Here is a 6,180-nt window from a genome sequence, read left to right on the forward strand (position 1 = left end):
TTAGACGAACGCGATAACCACGACACTACAGAAACACTTCTCGCTACTTCGCATGGCCCGCAACAGCAGACCCAAATAGCACAATGTTCAACCCACTCTGCCAGGTCGCTGATCGGTTCTGGCGCACGAGACTGACGTCTGAAATATCGAAAAGAAAATGGCTCCCGGTATGAATAAAAAATTGAACCCACTGAAGGACAGTTCCGCTGCCGCAACATTTATGGTCATCCCGTCGCAATTGAAAGTGCCTCCGGATGCATCAAGGCCAGGGGTTTGAACTTTACCACACATTTCACAGTCCGTGTGCGGAACCGTGAGCTCCTTTCTGTGTGAGAGATGGAGTTTTAAATCTGAAAGGCAAAGAAGAAACAGCAAGGCAGATAAATTAACAATAACGGCGTCTACGGAGAGTGAGAGAAAGAAACGGAGAGGGAGACAGACCGACGCGGAGCAGAATGGTAAGAAGGAGACGTGGCGAGAGATTCAGACACAGCGAGAACGCGATGGAGGTGATTGTGTTTCGTGCCAGATTCTCTGTACTAAACTCGTCCTGTCCTTCATCTGGCTGCCGGTGGGCACAAAAGTTTGATCGGGTATCTGCAAACTGCAAGATCATTCCATGATTTGTCAAGAACAGTAATTGTCACGGTGAATGATAAAGGACAAAAAGCGCACTCTCCTGAAATAACTGGAGCAGGAAACAAGATAATGTTCCTTCCCAGGGTCTAATTGGGACCCTTAGCGTGTGAGCAGAACGCGACAACCGCAACACTACTGCAACTGATGAAATAAGGAGCACCAGTTAACGGGCCAACAGAGAAACCAACAGGACGTTGACCAGGAAATGACAGGATGTAAATGAAGGAAATCGGTCGGTTGGACGAGGAAGCAGACTCTGGGGCAAGGTGTCAACAAGCTTCCATGGGTTTCAGGCAGTCAGTTTCTGGCGAACTTATTCACTGCCACACCAGCGAATCCGGTCTGGTGCTGACGGTGCCATGAAGGAGCGGATCAGAGCAGCGCAGTGTATTCTTAGTTCGAAATGGGAATCATCTTAAACACAGGAGACCGGCGGCTGAAGTTCTCGAAGCCGGGCCCGGATATTGTAAACAGACGCCACCCTGTAAACCAGAGCCCCGATTATCAATGTAAATAAAGCACTGAGCGGGTGGAGCGGAGGCAAGGGAGCGTTGATTTAAATTCCTCTCAAACAATCTAACGAAGACAAAACAAGAGACAAGCTGTCAGTAGACAGTGTGCCCGGCATATGGGGTTGAACTGGGTCAATGAATGGAAAGCGGCTCCGAGGCACGGCTCAGGCAGGGATGGGCATCGCTCCGCCGGCAGAGGCTGCGTGTTAGAGGGGGAATCCTGCGCAATTATCGATGTTCTCTGGTTGGAGCATCTCTCCCACTTCGATAGATCATTGACATTTCTTCCATGACATAAAGTTTTCCGTTAGACGTCGTGGCGCAACGGTAGCGCGTCTGACTCCAGATCAGAAGGTTGCGTGTTCGAATCACGTCGGGGTCACAAACGCAGTGTCGTTTTGTCACAACAGTGTCTGCGGCGAGTTCGCTCAGTGTTTCTTTCCTTAATTCAGAGTACTTTCACCTTCAGTGGTCACGCCTTCAGCGGACAACTGGCAGATGCTCAGGAATTTCTCATCTTTGGCCAAGTTCAGCAATGAAATGTTGATGCTTTGCGTATGTGGATGTAAAAAATCTTCTTATTGAAAACCCTGCGGATGCTGGAAATCTGAAATAGCAAACAAAAAATACTGGAAACACTCAGCAGGTTAGGCAGCGTAGGTGTCAGGAAGTAGCTCAAGTTCTAGATTCACTCCACCTTTACAATACTGTTTATCTCCCTTTGGAAAGCTGATTAATGCCGCCGCCTGGCCCGCTGAACATTGGTAGCATTTTCAATGTGCACATTTTCACCAGGTGAAGTGTTTACAGATCGAAAGGGAGAAAGTTCTCGGGGAATGGAAAGGTCCCAGTGACTGAATGAAAGTCACATCTCTCAGCTGGGCCAATAGAGGCAAAACACAAAGGACTATGCAGCATTTTTCTTCGGTGTTTTCAGTAGGTTTGGTGGGATATGTTGGGCAGGGAGCATGTCCTCGTCCAGCAGGTCTGGGCTTCGTTCGGAAGCAACCAGGTCAGGTTCCCTTCAAGACACTGAGCGTACGTCACCGTGAAGGGAGAGAGGATGGGAATTTGATGCCGGTAGTTGTAGGGAATCGTCAGAAGGAGGCAGTATCGCAGATAGTTTCCTCCTCTCTGTCCCACAGACGGGACACTGTCGACCTGGGTTTTCTCATCCAAAATTTGTGATGTCTTATTGAAGAAATTGTTTTAAGGTAAGTATTCAAAGTATATTTAATTTAAACTTTCTGAAATATCTGGAGCCGCTTGTATGGAACTGTGTTACTGATAACAAATATTTTCATTTCTTCAAATATTCGACCTAAGGATTATACACATATTTCATTCTATATTGAAATTAGCAATTTTAATCTATGTCACCATTTTCATTGGAGCAATCTAGAAGCAGTGTCGGAGGATCTGTGCTGAGGCAGCGCTCACAGTCAGAGGTCCAGTCCTGTGGAAATTCCGCAGTGTCAGAACTTAGGGTAACTGCACAGCTGGAGGGCCTACGATGAGTGAGGGCTGAACTGTCGGAGAGATGGTGCTGGGGGAATCCTGGACTGACTGAACGGAAGGGCTCAGGGAGTAATGGACTGACCGAGAGATAGTACTGGGGGTGTGCAGCTGTGTCGCCGAGACATTCCTTCTGGGGACTGCCCCTGGTCTATGGGAATGTCGATGCCGGAAACCCTCCTTTGTGTTCAGGGCCTATGTTGACCTCACAACCATAGCCATAATAATCTGAGATTCTCACGAGGTTGCCTTTTGTATATTAATTGACTTCCACTTCCTTCATAGTGACCACTATTTATTATCCAAACAATCGTTCATAGACTGTGTTGTGATTTGTGATCCTGAGCTGTTGGAAAATGCTTCCTCAATGTGAGACATTCCTGTCTCCAACTTCTAAGCGTCAACATCTTCAAACCTTCACCCATCCAAACTACAACTCCCAGAATGCCATAGAGGGTAATCAGTGAGCCTGCGCACATGGTCATCGAAGGGATATGACACCTGCGCACTTTCCCGTGCACTCACCGAACACCGTGAGCAACAACCGTTCACCGGAGATGGAACAGTGACGGGGAATGTCACCTCTCCCTTCTACCTCGCTTCCTCCTTCCTTCCCCACCGTCTGCGCCGCCAATGCCGCAGGAAAAGATCCGCCGTTCTCCAGAGGCACTTTCGGACCGATGCACGGTCGGCACCCGTGTCATCAGTGGCCAGGCTGCATTCGCTAAGAGCGTCCATTATTCGGGAGCAAGGGTGGCCATGATCTTCCTGTTCTCTGTCGGAGGAGGGACACATCACCTCGAGCATCGCATGGGGAAACAACCTATCAAAGACACATATCAGCAGGCAAAGTCTTCGGGCAGACAGAGCCAGGCACATGGAAAGATAGACAGCCATACTATATCATAGAGACAGACTGAGACATACACAGTCTGGGACACAACCGAGAGAGAGAGAGAGAGAGACAGACAGACAGACAGACAGACAGACAGACAGACAGACAGACAGACAGACGGGTAAATAAATAAATATACTTTATTTTCTTTACCCCGAACTGCGACTGACAATGTGATTCGTCTTCTTTTTCGGCCCCGTTCTTTGATCTTACACATCCTCATTGTCGTCCACTTCAGGAAATTTCGGCCCAATCTTATCCGGGTGGTTTACAGTCCGTAGGACCGAGCTCTTTATATCAGTAGTAGTGAGAAACAGAAGGAGTTATAAGTGGAAAAAGATTGAGAGAGTCTTTACCAGTCGACACAAAGAATTTACTGATGGAATAAATCAAGCTCACAATTCCTGTTCGAATGAAGGCTGTCAGAAATAGTGATCGATGTTTGATGTAGAGAATTAAGAAAGGTCAGGAAAATGAATGAAGTCTCGGCAGCTGGGATGAAGTGAATCCCTCGAGCAGCATAAGGAATGCGGGACTACACTTGAGAGGGAAATCAGGAGGGAGAGAATAGGATATGACATAGGTTTGGTGGGAAAGGTCAAGGAGAATCCTCAGTTATTCTCTGTACATTAAGAGCAAATGGTAACAAGGACGAGAATGTCAATTTAAGGATCAAGGAGGTTATCTTTGTGCGGCGTCACAACGGAGATGAGAGAGGTCTAAATTGGAAATCTCTTGCCGGTATTTACCATGGAGAAGATCATAGAAGCTGGGGCGCTCAGAAAAGCGAATAGTGATGTCTTTAATCATATCCACATGACAAAAAAGATGCACTGCGAGATTTAATGCATATAATGGTGGTTAATTCCCGGGCCTGACCACGTGTAGCCTTTGACATTGTGGAAAGGCAAAACAGTAATTGCTCGGGCCCGGGAAGGGATTGTTGGAACGTCATTGACCACGGTAAAGCTACCAGAAACGGGAGGATGTCTGATGTGGAATCTTTACTTCAGAAGCGCTGCAAGGATTAGCTGGGGAACTGCTGGCCGGTGAAGTGATTTATGACGGAGAAGTAACTTGACGGTATTCCGGGAGACAGGATCGACCTGCATTTGGGAAGGAAAAGACTCAATTGGGAGAGTCAGGACGTCTTTGTGCCGAGCAAACTGCCTCAATAATTTGACTGAAGTTTGAAGAGATGACCTCAAATATCGATGAGGGGAGAACGGTGGACTTTTATAGGAATATTGACTTCAGAAAGGCCTTTGAAAATGTCCCGCGTGGTAGGCTGTTCAGGAGGTTTGAATCACATGGGACCCAGTTAGAACGAGTCAATTGGATGCTGAATTGGCGTGGTGGTAGGAGTCCGTGTCCGGTAGTGGAGTGTTGTAATTTTTATTGGAAAGTTGTGACCAGTGGAGTTCCACATTTTGGTATGGTAAATGTCGCATTTTCGGATGTTACTGACCAGGTTAGTACTTACTCAGTATATGAGAGCTCCCTGTGGAGTGTTGAAGAACCGAGATATCTCAGAGTATAAGTACATAGTGTCCGGAATTTGACGACTCCAATAGACAGGTTGGTGTAAATGATGTCTGTCACGCTTGCTTTCATCGGTCAGGGCACTGAGTACAATGTTGGGACGTCACGTTAGAGCTGTACATAAAGTTGTTGAGCCTCACGTGGGGAACTGTGTGCAAGTCTGGTCGCCTCGCTGCAGGTAAGGTGTCATTAACCTGCAGAGGGTTCAGAAAATATTCACAGGGATGTTGCCGTCTCTGTTCTATAAATAAGGAGAGACTGGATAAACTGTGTCTTTTTTTTCCCTTGGAGCTTCGGAGGCCGAGGAGTGACTTTATAGAGGTTTATAAAATCATGAGAACCATACATAACTTAGATTGTTATGGTCTCTTTTTCTTGGGTCGTGCATATTTCGGGTGAGAGGAAGGATTGAAGGGGATCTGATGGACAAATCGTTCACACAGATGGTGCTGTGTGAGTGTGGAATGGGCTGCCAGAGAAAGTGGAGAGGCGGGTGCAAGGACACATTTAAAAGACATTCAGTCAGTTACATGGATTGGAAATGTTTCGAGGAATATGGGCCCAACTCAGGCAAATTGGACGTGATCACTTCTTTTTAAATTCATTATCTAGGACGTTTTGAGCAGAAATACCTGTTACCGCGCTTTATAACTTCACGACTCTATTTGAGACATTGAATCCTAGAAACAAGGAGGAGAATAAAGACCTGTTTCAGGCCGCTTGAGTCCCCTCCCAACTTTCTTTCAGTACATTGAAGACTGCATTGGTGCTGCTTCCTGATACAGAGGTCAAACCTATCATTCCGATCTCTGACAATTTCCTCCTTGTTCCACCTTCACATGGACCGTCTCTGACACTTTCTGTCTCTTTATCGTTCTCACGTTTTCTTTTAACTGACACTGAGCTGGTTTACAGTTCTGTTGGGAACACGAGGAGACGATTCTCTGAATCAAATATAATCAAATCGTTAATTTAAGGAAATTACAGAGAGCCACGATTCGTCGAGAGGCCGTCACACGGGAAATTAAATGCTTAATTCTAATTGATTCCAATCCATCGATTGGAAAGCGTTGTAAA

General features: G+C 46.6%; 1 non-coding gene across 1 annotated transcript; it reads left to right on the forward strand.

The window, feature by feature from the left end:
- The first annotated feature begins 1,461 nt into the window (after positions 1-1,461).
- Positions 1,462-1,533, forward strand: trnaw-cca (transfer RNA tryptophan (anticodon CCA)). The gene has a single exon. It is a non-coding gene; the product is annotated as a tRNA-Trp (tRNA).
- Positions 1,534-6,180: the final 4,647 nt, after the last annotated feature.

The sequence above is a fragment of the Pristis pectinata genome, unplaced genomic scaffold (assembly GCF_009764475.1).
Source record: "Pristis pectinata isolate sPriPec2 unplaced genomic scaffold, sPriPec2.1.pri scaffold_167_arrow_ctg1, whole genome shotgun sequence".
Taxonomy (NCBI): domain Eukaryota; kingdom Metazoa; phylum Chordata; class Chondrichthyes; order Rhinopristiformes; family Pristidae; genus Pristis; species Pristis pectinata.